The sequence below is a fragment of the Lepisosteus platostomus genome, chromosome 17 (genome assembly GCF_059453375.1).
Source record: "Lepisosteus platostomus isolate fLepPlt1 chromosome 17, fLepPlt1.hap1, whole genome shotgun sequence".
In the NCBI taxonomy this organism is placed as follows: domain Eukaryota; kingdom Metazoa; phylum Chordata; class Actinopteri; order Semionotiformes; family Lepisosteidae; genus Lepisosteus; species Lepisosteus platostomus.
In genome coordinates this window covers 18,378,164-18,391,441 of record NC_142627.1, presented here as the reverse complement: position 1 = coordinate 18,391,441, position 13,278 = coordinate 18,378,164, and the positions used below count along the sequence as shown (strand labels likewise).

The window sequence follows — 13,278 nt, the reverse complement described above, 5'->3', positions numbered from 1 at the left end:
GGTGCTGTTGCCTTGTCATTTTTTATATTGGGCCATCTAACTGAGTTCAGCTCTGCAGAAGAAAATCTGTGACCGAGTTTCTGTAAGCAGTCCACTTGCCTACACGCAGTTTCTTAATGCTGGAGCTGTGTCTTGAACGGTGCTCTTCATTCAGATGTGCATTGTCAAGGGGACAAAAAGGAAGCAATACATAATGTTGGAAAGGCTCTTGCCCATAGGGGATGGCTTTGAGGATTTGCGCTGGTGTGTAAAAGCACACAGTTGGTAAAGGTTTCATGCTATGCCTTCTGAGACAGCTGTATCCTTGTCTTTTGTGTTCAATGTACTGTCGAATCGAAGCCGATTTCTGCTAGAAGACTCTTATTAAACAGATTATGTGGACGGAGGTGGGATTCTTTAACTTCAGTACTGCAGCAAATACTAGTCAGGCTTTTTGAGAACCTGATGAAGCATTCTTCCGCTTTTCTGACGAGATGCAAGCATATTGCTCCTTTTGATTAAGTTCAGCCCAATATCTGCTAGGCATATGTGTGGGTCTGATAGGTTTTTTTTAAGTTCCTTTGTGTGTTCACTTCCAGATTGACTATTTCCAGAGGTTTCTTTTAAGAGCTAAGTGTTGCATTGCAGTCTGTAGTCTGACATCGGCAGTCTACCTCTGTCCTGTGTTATGTGAATCTCATGTTTCAAAATACAGCTTTACGTTTTGAAATTAAATTGTTTACATCTTGAAGTAAAACTGGTGGATGTATAAGAAAATGGCCTGCTTTTCTTGTAATAATGTAGGTCTAATCAGTTTTACCAGTAAGTGATATCCTTTTCAGAATTGGGTTATTAACTAAATCAAAGCTATAGAATAGGGTATACATACATTTTTTTCAGCCTGATCACTTTGTAAAATAGACATTTTGTAGTTGATAGTGACTTTTGGGTAAGGCTTTTTCTCTTAGTTCCTGTTTTATTGGGCTATGGATTCGTTTAATTTTAGCTATTACAGTTACACCTTTAACTTGTAATTTGCAATAAAAATACACAAACTAACAAAATAGAATCTCTTTAGTTAAAATTAAAGTTACTTGCTTTGCGAAACCTTTTAATTAATAAGCAAAAATAAAATTCTACCCAGCAAAGGTGTGAAAAGTCTTCAGGCATCTGTCTCAGTACGAAGTGCTTAGCCAGCATGCTGTTTCTTTAAGCTATATTGTGTGTATATATAGAACTTTGTCATTTACTCAGTGATGATCTTTGATGCACACTTTTATCCTACTTCTCTAATTACTAAACTGTGCACACATGTCTTAAATGAAACAATACTAATTTGAGTATTTGGGTCATTGCTGTCTTGGGACAAGAAATTCTTATGTTTCTTCCCAGTAGTAGCCTGCATGTATTTGACTACATTTGCAGTTTGTAGTGATCAGTGATTTAATCTTAATTAGCAAAATGATTTAATGAGAACCACACCCATGCAAAATATTAGTTTGTATGTGCAGTAGCTCATCTCTTACCATTGTAATTACATTAGTAACATTCAATTTGTTAATAATGTTAAACAATTAATTATTGCAAATGCGAGTAAAGTTTCTAAATAAGCACTTGCATTCAGTTACGCTTCAAAATTAACGTAAGCAATGAACTGATATTCAAAAACGTGCTCATGTTTTCACGTGAATTGGCTCACATTCTGATTTCATTCCTGGGTATGAACTTTATAACAGGTTCTGTTCATAACAGATTTATTTTCATTTGCAGGCATTTGTGGCTGTAATAAACCGGAAAGACACTTGTTCAGGGGAACTCATCCAGTATTTTTCAGGCTTTAAATCTATTTTTTACTGTTGTTTGGTCAAATATTGCTTATATTCCAGAGTAATAAATGCATTTAATGGTGTGTAAGCATTCAGGGTAACTGGCTGTGAAGCTACACCATAATTCTGATACTGATTAATATTGTCCCCTGCATGATGTCACAAAGTCACGTGTAAATATTGAAGGGGTGGTTTATCATTCACATCCAGCCTGTTCACTTGCCCTGCCTTCATAAAAGCAGTAACCCAGCCTCTGCTGCTGCTGGTTAAGCATCACTTGATCATACGTGCAGGTGTGGAGTGGGTGTGTTTGCAGGGACCTGTTATTATCCCTGAGGGATATTCACTTTCATCCAGTGGATTGCTGCGAGAGGAGCGATGCTGTAATACAGAGCACAAGGGTGACTTCATCATTCCTGTGTATGTAGGTGTTTCAGTAGAGAGAGAGAGAGCACAGTGGAATCATCAACAAATAGTAAGCTAGTAGGCAGCCCACTCAGTCTATTTTCAGTTGTGTACTAACTGTTCTTGAACGTGATAGGCATATTAATTAAAAAATACTGTGATCTGTCACAGAGAAAACACAAATAGCAATATTCAGTTAAGAGAGTTCTTGTGCTTTCCAGATTTCCTTTGGTTTTGCACCTCAGCTGATGTCTGAAAACTAGTAGCTTTGCACTACGTAATGTTATTTTGACACATGAAGCTACATGCAGGAGATCACACTGTTGTGGGACTGTCAAGCTTCGATGCTCTGGGCTGCCTGTGTTAAGGCCTTATAGTTTGCAGGCCAGTTACACAAATTACTTTTAAAAAACCAAAATGTGTGTCCTGCTGAATATGAGACAGTGTTGTGAGGAATGTACTGAAACTAATCCTGCTGGAGTGCAGGTCAGCACAGCCTGGAGATGAAATTGCACTGTTTGTACAGCAGGGTGGAGCTAGCCATAATTAGCTTCTTACCATAAAGGGATTGTTGCTCATCCTTTGTTTTGATGCCTGGGTGACGCAATCGTTTATAATGATGGTGTGAAGCTCTGACACAGGTATTCAGTACGATTTCTGATTGGGTTGTGAGCAGCGACCTCCAGTTTAATCTGGCATTCCTTTCTTGATTTGGATTTCTTCCTCTTTTTGAGTAATTTCTCTCGTTTTGTGATCTATAACAATGACATCATGTTTACTTGTAGCAAGAAGGCAATAATTTAAAAGTGGTCCAAAAGTGTATTCTAATGCTGTGATCTTTTGGAGATATTTATACAGAGTTATGCTTCTCTAAGAATTACTAACAAAAACATACTACCATGATAATAAAAGCTGCTTCTTTATCCATTCAAAAGACTTTGTGTGGGAGCCATGCTGTTCTGATAGTTCTAAATTATGTAAACCCTGAAGGTTTAAGAAGCCAGTTTCCTCCTTTGAAAAGGTCATAAGCCCGTTTCAGTGCAGAAAGGGAGCTGTCGAAGCTGCTGACCAAAGGATTATTTAAGCCCTGTATCCAAGGACTACTGAGGGAGTGCCCGATTTGGCCACACAGAGAGGACACGAAGGAAGACAGAACCTTTTGTTTGTTATTTTTATTTTTTAATTTATTGTTTCGACTACCCACAGCAGTTTCTAGTGCTCTCCTAACAAAAAGCTTCATTGTGACAGGGAAAGCGAGTATATCAGCAGACTCGGAGAAGTTGGGAGAGCTTGCTCGTGGCACAGCCAGGCTACAAAACGATGAGCACAGAATAACAACCCAGTTCCAGGATGCTAGGATGCTCTTCCACTGGACTGCGGGAGCAGGCTTTCTTTCTGTGAACTAGACAGCCACACCGTCTTCAGCTGCTAGTGCTCCAGACCGCTGTGGTTGAAAGAAACGGTCAGCGTTACTGATGTAGCATTTTAAAGTCTGTTTAAGTGACACATAACCGCGTTCTCTGCAGGTTATCTCAGAACTCGATGTGAGTGGTATACCTCATCTTTGTTCCTTTTTTTTTGTACCCTGAAGTGATTGCCATAGTTGGTGGACTTTTACTTAAAAGTTTAGAACTAAATAAGTACTTGGAGAATGTTACAGAACACTAGATAAAAAAGCTATCTGATAGTGTTGGAAAGTATTCACAGAATTGTAAGAAAATGTGTTTTCTGCTGCTTTAATCTTTCCTTTATACGTTAATGTGGAAGAAAAACAATTTTGTTGTTAATTGCAAACTGCTGTAATGTGTTTACAGATTCTTAAAATGAAGCCTTAAACTTGATGTCAAACAGCTTAGTAGTGATAATTGTTTTGCGGGCTACAAAGCAGAGAGGAAATGTTTGATTGCCAGTGTTTAGCCTTCTTTAATCATGCTGTTTCTAGAGTACAGCCCACATGTTTTTTTTTAGTTGTAATTTCACGAGAATATGAATGAATGGATTTGCCTCTCCTGTAACCCCTAATCTGAGCAGAAAGCACATGATGTTGATGGTAGTGAAAGGCGATAGTTGAGAATACTAAGTGGTCCCACATGCGCTGAATCTTTTACGTCAGTTTTCTGAGTTTCTTCAAAAGTTCAGCCAAAATGCACAGGTTTATGGGCGGAGCGGGGGTTGTACAATAGTAATTTGAAATGAAAAAACAGTTTGTATATATATGATAAACAAAGTGACCATACAATGGGAATATTAAAATGAATACAAAAATGGTTGTTATAAGTCTCTGTTTTCACATGTAGAAAGTGCGCCTGTTGTAAACTTTTCCCTTTTATGGCTTTGTTGGCTGAAAATAGAATGGGATCAAGTTATTTTCAATGCACCCCAGTTCAGGGTAGCCTGCTGGAATGCTAAATGAAGTAAACTTGTGTTTAGATAGAAGTACTTGGGGTAGCCTGGCAACGTTGTCCTGTTGACTTTATTTTTAGAATTGTGTTGTCTCCTTGGCATGCAAGATAAAAAGGGGTATAATAAATGTAAGCAGTTTGGAAAATGAAACATGAACGCTAAATCGTACAGATCTGCTCTTTGGGGTAAATAGGACTCAGAAGTCCCAGGCCCACATCGGTGCTCTTATCTGGGAGAAGTAGATGCAGAGTAAGGAACTTGGGGATTGAACCTGAACGATCCAGCACAGCTCAGCACTCTGGGCTGCGAAGTGTAAGTTCAAGCAGCCTGACCACATTTACCTGCAACTCGGCCTTCTGTCCCTTGAGAACCTGCACTGAGTTTCCTCTAAGTGGAGGGTTAGTTTGTAGCTTCACAAACCATAGTCTTCCCCAGCTTTCCCTGTGCTGTTGCGAACCATCTGAATTGGATCACATTTGGGTTTGTATTGATTCAAAATATTTGTTTTATTTGCATTGGATACAAAAAGCAGTTGCAAAGAGCTTGCAATAGGGAATAGGGATAAGGATTTGCATTCAGTACAGTGGTTTCCAGAGCAAAGAAGAATTTCCAGTTGTGCATCAGAACAGACCCTGTTAAGGACCATTAAAGGCCTTAATGAGACTTCGGGTGAATTTGCTTTAAAAAATAACAAAAGGGCTCTAGATTGAAATGCTTTGATGTTTGGTTTTAGCCTAACAGTTTAAAAAGCCAACAAGTTATCACTGTAAGCTCTATGAACAACTCTAAAAAGGTGACCCCGAGTTTCATTAGATGCAGGTTACTTTACATTTTGAGATTCATTTTAATATTGTGCCTAATTGATGGGTGATGCTGTGGCTGTGTTTTATCTTGACCCTTTGAAAGTCACTGGGGTGTGAAGGTCCATTCAGTTGCCTGGTTTTAGAACAAAGTCAGCAACACGACATTTTTTAAATTAGGGATATATGGAAATCAGAAGTGAAAATGGCTCTGGGATTGTTGTGTATTTCTGAAATGGAAAGCTTACTTAAAGTTAAAACCAAATGAATTGGGATGGGGATTTAGTTTCTGTTTGTAGTGTACCTTAGCACAAAAGATCTGAACCCTGCTCCTGGAAGAACATTGTCTTCTGTTTCTTATTCCAGCAGAGCCCTCAGTTTAACGTGCTAATGAATGATTTAATTGAACTGCTTGCTTGTTCAGAGTTTTGTTTAACTTCTATCTTTGGTCAGTCCTGAGTGTTAAAAATGGCCTACTTCAAGGGAGCAGTTTCCAGCATTGTCGGAATGCAGGAATGTACACTGCTTCTCCTAACGTTTCTTGCTGTAATGTGACTAAACAGCTCCTAAGATCATTAATTGATGATGAAGAGACCCAGCTGTGCATGATGCTGTATGGTAAACGTACACGACAAGCATTTTTTCTTTCTGCACATACCTTTCTTCTGCACAGAATGAAAATGGAGGTTCGAGTGCACTATTACACATTTCCTCTTGTGTAACTAACATAAGGTTTCTAGGAGATGAGCATTTTCAAAAATCAAAAGGGAGGTTGGTGGTGGTGCTGTGGTTAGCACTGCTACCACACAGTGCTGGGGACCTGGGTTCAATTCCTGAGGTGCTGTCTGGGTGGTGTTTGTATGCGTGGGTTTTCTCTGGTTGTTTCTGTCTACTCCTACAGTCTTAAGACATGCTGCAAGGAAATTGGCTTTTGGGAAAATTGGCCCTGTGTGCTTGTTTGTGTCTGTGTGTGCCCTGTGATGGCTGGACTCTTGTCCCATCCAGAGTATAGCCAGTCTTTTGCCTGTTGCTTGCTGGGATAGGCTCTGGATTGAATAAAGCAGTTAGAAAATGGATGGAAAAAACAAAAGGGGCTCCAGGGTTTTTAGGGTCCAGTGTAATACATTTTCCCATTTTGTCAGTGATTTTATTAATCATAATGAGCTCATCATAATCCTTGTTCTTCAGTCTTACTGGCTTTATGACGGTGAATAAAACAAGAAATTATACAATGCATGCAACTGCAGTTTTAACTATGCTAGGCAGGGTGACTGTATTTCCTAAAGTGTAAACAGGACGCTGGGCAAGAGATTATCAGTGCTCAGGGGATTTCACTTACTATTGAAATATTAAATATAGTTTTTAAGCAACAGATTAGAAGTATGTTTTCAAGTGTATGTAATTAATCTTTATCATTCTAACGTTAATTTGGAGTTCCTAAATGGTATTTTTACAATTGTTACATGGGATTTATTGACTTAAGTACTGTATTTGATTTTTCTGTGTACTGTATGGAACAGGTGGAATGTTTCATAAACCCAGCTGAATAGTTATTGGCATGTTCAAGTGAAATTCCTGTTATTTGTAGTTCCTTTTTATGTCTTTCTGATGATCCTGTGTTTTCTGAGGCTTTTCCTCTTTCGCCAAGTTGCAGCAGATAACACACAGGCATGATGAGCATACAGTACCTTCTCCTCTTTTTCCATTATTTTTTATATTGAATTTTTGGCAGAAAAACAGGCTTGTATGACCCTAATTATAGGTGAAAGATGTCCGATTTGAACAAGATGCTGTTTCTATATTTGTTATAGTTTTTATATTCAGAACGTTATGTTTAAATTCATGCTCTTCTCAGTTGCACAGGTGAAATCGGACAGTACTGATTCTCTTCTGGTCTTTAAATGAGTTGATTGGGTATGCAGGCAAATCTCTAGTTATCCCACCCCCAAAACGCTAATTTGTCAGCTTGTGTGAGTTAGTCAGAATTCCCACCGTGGAGACCCATATATTTAGGTGCAGTTAGCACTGAATTCCCTGTCCTCATGCCGTCGAGCCCCAGATACACCCCGTTCCCTGTAACGACGCTCTGCTTTTCCGCATTGTCTCGAAAAGGGTGGCAAGGCTGCATCCCTTTCATGCCTTCATGCAACTCACTATGGCAATAGGATCCTGCAAACTTCTGGCTGCTGGGTTATAGAGATACAACAGCATGTGCTCAACTCCAGTGTGCTGATGATGCTTTGTATTATTAACCAAAAGAGTGCTATAGTTACATTCTAGACATCTTCAGCAGTCCAGTAGCCTTATGTCTTTCTATGTCTCCATGCTTTCAGGACAGCACACAAGCATACCAAACTATCCACAGGCAAAGCACACCATGTTAAAAGTGCCCCTCAATTAATTGACCAGCTAGGGCTAAGCTGCAGCCTCTGCTGATATGTCAGTATTTCTCTCAGGTGAGAAACTTCACATCGTGCTGAAACACTTCATCGTCTGTATGTCAATCAACATTAAAAATATTGCTCTATATATTACTTAGGACCTATTAGTGTCTAAAGTCTGTCTTATGTTGCTAACTATCTTGGTTTATATAACGTAAGTGTTTATATTTTTCTCATTTGTGTGGAATATTTATATATTTTCAGAAAAGGGAAATATTCCCCCGCTGTGAGTTAATGCACTGTCCTTCACAAGCAACCTTATTGTTACATCAAACATGTTTTCATTGGTTCATCTTTGATTCTTTTATTCATTTCTGATTTTTGTGAGGTGTTCGTAAGAGGTCATTTTTAAATTTTATTTGTGTATGGCAATATTAATGTAGCCAGGGGTCCTTGTTTTTCAGATCATCCTAAATGGCTGGAGCTGGATTGCTGTTTTGCATCCTCTTTAGAAGAGGAAGCTTAGTATATAGTCAGATATGCTGAAATGTATGTTGTTTTGTTCATCTCTAAGTAAAATCTCTATGAAGCTTTAGGAAGCAGAGAGATCTTGATTCGTAAATCTTAACAAATCGACCACACAAATGCACATCTGCTGAAGTACACTAGAAGTGTTGAAATTTCTTGTCTGGAAGCCGTGTTGCCTGAGCTATATAAAGGGATGCTGTCCTCTGAGTCTTGCAGCCTGGTGATGATCTCTTCCCAGCAGAGCCCATGCTCTTCGGTCACTATAGAAACCATGTAGCTGCCACTCCACTAGGGTAACTATGGAAATGGAGCACCTCACAGCAGCCTGGTTACATCACTGCATACTGTCTGCAATAACAGGCAACATTTCATAGTGTGTTCTTTATGAAGGCATGTTAAAGGAGGAGGCCATTTGATTGGTATGTCATTCAGACCTATCGAGCAGAAATCTTGTTTAAAAACGAATGTTCACTAAATGGTGTTCTTTTGTCTTTTGAGTTTTCTGATAATATACCATTATAAAGCTAGATCTGTATTCTTACTTTGTGTAGATAAATATAGAAAGTCTGGTAGAGATGCTGAGGTAGCAGTAGGTATAGAAATATTACAAAGATTGCACATTTCAATGGGTGAACTTAAATCAAATACAAGAAGACACTGTTGGAGAAAGAACAGAGGAGTTTGGTGACTAGGATCACAGATTTACAACTCAGCTGTTTAGGTCTCAATTTGAATTGCCAAAGAAAACACATCAAAGTGCTAGCCTCATTTCCTGCTGCTATTTATTGATTGATTTATTTTTTCAAGTGTCTCATGCCTGGGGTTATGCATTCAAAAGCATGAGCCATCCATAAGTAATGAACCATTATTTTTAGGTCGTGTCTGTTCACAAATGCTAATACTATAAAATGATCAAAGGAGGAGAAAACAGCGATTATAGTTCAGTGAAGGACTGATCTGTGGAACAGGTGTTCCTGAATTATACAGAGAGGTCCCTCTTTTTCTTTTTTTAAAATTTCTTTTAACATGTTAAGTGTTTTGGTCCAGGGGGAGAGAAAATATTAATACTTTCCTCTAGAGAACTGTTCTTTTATAACCATAATTTAGGGCATTCTAGTCGGCAATCATTTCTTTTGTCTTATAAAAGAATATTCCGTAATGTTGGCGCATAATCTGATGTGAGGAGGAGCAGGTTTGTTAGACAGCTCTATAATACACATGAGCACCACAGGCTGATCCATGTGTGGCCTGGCTTCTAGAGTTGAAGGAACGCCGTTCTGAAGGGCAGGGGTTTGTGTGGAAAGCCTACAGTTCACAGGTCTGTCCCTTCCTCCTTGCCCCATTCTCTCTCAAGGCTGGGGACTTCCTTGTGCTCGCCGGAGTCCCTTCGAATGAATGGGGTGGGATGGTGTTGCCCTGCTCTGCCCCAAGATTTTGAAACCCAACCCGCTCAGTATAAATAGACTCCGTGTGTAGCATTTTTGGAGTGCTGGACAGCTGGGCAACTTGGGCCATGACACTGCAGAACAAGCCACCTGACAGGGCTGCCTGCTCCGGTGCCATAGGCCTTTTTTGGAAACATGCTTTTTATTTCTGCTCTGTGCGCTGGACCCACACGAGAGCTGGAATGGTACATCAAGCAAAGCAGGGCACCTTATTTTTAGTGCCACATAGGTTGCCTGTGAGACGGCCGTCCTAGCCCCGCGCATGGTTGCAGTGTATTCTGTAACATGACTTATTTCGCCTCTAGTCCTAGCTGGATAGTAGAGACAATAGGTCTGGAAAAAGTTTTTCTCTATAATCTTTTTCTGTTCATAATTTTTAAAATTGTGCTTTCAGTTGGAGGCAGTTTCTTTATAATTCCTGAACTACAGAAAGTGATCTCACCGCTAATTCTTTGGTTTATCCAAGCTGGATTTTGTTAGTGCCTGATTTAGAACAGTAATACATTTATACCTCTATTTTTGTAATGTGTAATGTTCTTAAGGGTGAGGTTTGGTCAAAGGAGCTTAAAGCTTCTAAATTCTTTGGAACCCAAGGTTAGGATACACTTGTGATCTATTAATAAGACACATATCGAAGAATACTGTACGGAAATATGGCATTTTGTCATTTCTACTTAGACATTTGCTGCAGTTTGCAGGTCCGTCTGAGGTTTATTCTGATTCGTTTTTCTTGGACACTTAAGGTTCACAAAAATATGAGTATTTGAATGGACATCTTTTTACATTTTTGTCAGTAAAATGGAAATAAGTATTAATTATACTGCAATGTTATGCATTTAAGTAAACATATTAAGAAAGTAAGTAAATAAGAAACTTTGTTTTAATTACTTTCAAAATGTTTCTGATCTGTTTTCAAGCATGTAAAGCAAAGTAATTCATGAAAATAACTCCAGTATGATTTCAATTTTCACATTCTCCACAACATCCACTGTCACATTTGTCTTCATTTAATTATTTAATTGCCCAGTCAGATTGTAGCAGAACATTGCTTCAGTGATGCATTGTTTAGAGTTTACATAGGCTTAATAAAATGTGCTTTAATGTGTTTATTTTATTCGGTGAATTCATTATTGCCCTAAATCGATACAACTAAGGGAAACCTCAGTGACATGCAGGGTTGTGCATTTTCTGAGTAGACATGCTGTGGTGCTTTATCTCGCAGTGTGGTTAGGAATCATAAGCCTTCTTGTATTATGCATAATACATAAATATTTTAGGAGAATAAAAAGAGCACTTAAAATATTTGTACAACTTAATATTGTTCATTTTGTTTCATTTTGTTATGGAACTAATCCAGTAGCCTTAGGTACAGTCCATTTTGGTGCACATAATTTCTTGTTTAAACGGTGTTCAAGGCTGGACTGACCAGATCGACATGGGCTTCATGACTATTACGCTGATGTGGAATCTCATGTCTATACCTGTTGAAATCAATACTGAAATGAGTATGTGTAATTGTACCATTCAGCAAAAAGGTTTTCTCTATTCAGTCTGTTCTGGGTTATACCTTTGCTGGCCCTGCAGCTGCCTCCACGGCCACTATGACTGTGATTTGATGAAGCTGTCTTGAAAAACAAAATCTAATAATAATGATGTCCAGATGTCTAATGTAAAGTCTGAGTCAGTTTTTTTTTGTATGGCAGTACCAGTCCTGTAAAGGGTTCCTGGATGAAGAACATATTGTGAAAAAGTATTTTATTATAATTTTTCTTGAATTTAACAAAACCGGTTTAACTGTTCTGCATTCTAATTCCTGCACGCTGTGGGTATGATGGGTATGAGAGACAGCTGACATTGTAAACCAGTATTGCAACACCCACGCTTCCTTGCAGCCTTGTCTGGGGCTTGTGCACCCTTGACATCTTCCTGCAGAACTGGAAAACCTTTCGGTGGCCTGGGGCTCCAGGGAGAGGCTTCACTGAGCTCTGTGCTCATCACACTGTCACCTTCAGCAGTCAACCCAGCAATCGTTACCTCAGAGGCACAAAAAGAAACCAGTCTTCATAGCCCTGTCTGCCTTTGGGTTCAAAATAACCAGCCAGTGTGTTGAAAGGAATATTAAACTTTACACTTCTCGAAGAGATTTGTTGCTCTAAAACTACTGATGTTTGTGTAGGTACGTCAGTCCCTCCCTGGCTTATTTTAAACTACTGTGCCCAAACATGCCCCACACAGGCTGCTGTGCTGCTCCAGCTGCTGCTTTCCAGTCCTGTCGCCCAGACTGGAGATTGTTCGCAATAGCTTGGGAGAATTAAAGGAAACGGGAGAGTTTACTTTCAAGGCTGTGACTGTACAGCTAAGTTAGCTGAGCTGAAACTGCGTTGATGTAACACCTAAGCAAGTGACTCACAGGATGGCAGAAAAGCTTTTGTGTAATTGGTGTTCTGATTGGCAACTTTACACAGCAGGGGTGGCTATAGATTGGTAAGCACAGAAAAATGTGAGACAGGTGTTCTTAGAGATAGTTAAATTAGGAAAGCCACTGCTGGGTAATAGTCCCGTGTGGTATAGATGTCTGTAGTTATATACTTGAGGAGGTGAGGTATGGGGTTCAAGATTTTTACAGGTTTGAATATTACAATTTTAGATTTTTTTTATAAAAGTAATTGAACGAACAAGTCCAATCTTTAGCCTTTTCAAAACGTTATCTACATGTCATTTGGTATTTGGCTTCATTTGGCAGTGGGATGCAGTAATAATCTTCCACCAGGTTAACATGTTCTACATCCTGCTGTGTGTCAAGACTTCTGTCTACTGTGTGAGTTTGATTTACAAATAACATACTTTATACTGAGTCACTTTCCAGAAAGATGGCTTCATCCAGCTAGACTACATGAATTTTGTTGTTTTTGCCATAGCCTAAGAAGGTTATCATCACAATCAAAATATAATCTAGATTGGTGTGTTGGAATTATTTTGTGTTAACTTCTAAATCCTGAAGTGTGGACTTGTGTATTTTCCTTGGTCTCAAAATAGTTTAGAATTTCCCTAGCTGCCTCATACTGCGTTTACATTCCAGAAGCAGTGGGGAAATGATGGGCTAGACTATAACGGACACCCTGCCGGAGGTTGTCAAACACTAGGTTAATCCTGACTTTCAGTTTTTTTTAATGAGACTGTTCGCAGTTCATTTGATAGAACAGTGGTTAGATGTAAAGTTATATTTAGTGAGCATAAATCTATTGATTGCAGATTTTGAAACAAAAAAGGACTTTTCAGCTTGTGCTCAGTCATTGCCACGGGCAGAACAAAAGTTTACGGAAGTTCTAGATAGACATTCCCCCTTCTGTTTTATGTATGTGGGCAGACAAGGTGCCAGTGCTTTCCTTCCCCACACCTTTGTCAAGTGAAGTGGGTGACAGCCCCACTGCGAATGGATAAATGCCAGGTGAGCTATCAAGCTGCTCATCACAGTCACACACTGCAAATTGTTGCTTGAGAGCTTTGTGAC

General features: G+C 39.2%; 1 protein-coding gene across 4 annotated transcripts in view; it reads left to right on the top strand.

Annotated features, from left to right (window-relative positions):
• The window catches only part of ppm1ba (protein phosphatase, Mg2+/Mn2+ dependent, 1Ba), a 53,370-nt gene that overhangs the window by 14,901 nt on the left and 25,191 nt on the right, over window positions 1–13,278 (top strand). Inside the window, exon 1 of one of the 4 annotated variants that reach the window (XM_088610077.1) lies at window positions 8,723–8,741. The exons of the other annotated variants lie outside the window; for them this stretch is intronic. The gene's annotated coding sequence lies outside the window, so the exon portion shown is untranslated. Of the gene's footprint in view, window positions 1–8,722; window positions 8,742–13,278 lie in introns of those variants that run through there. 4 annotated transcript variants of the gene reach the window in all.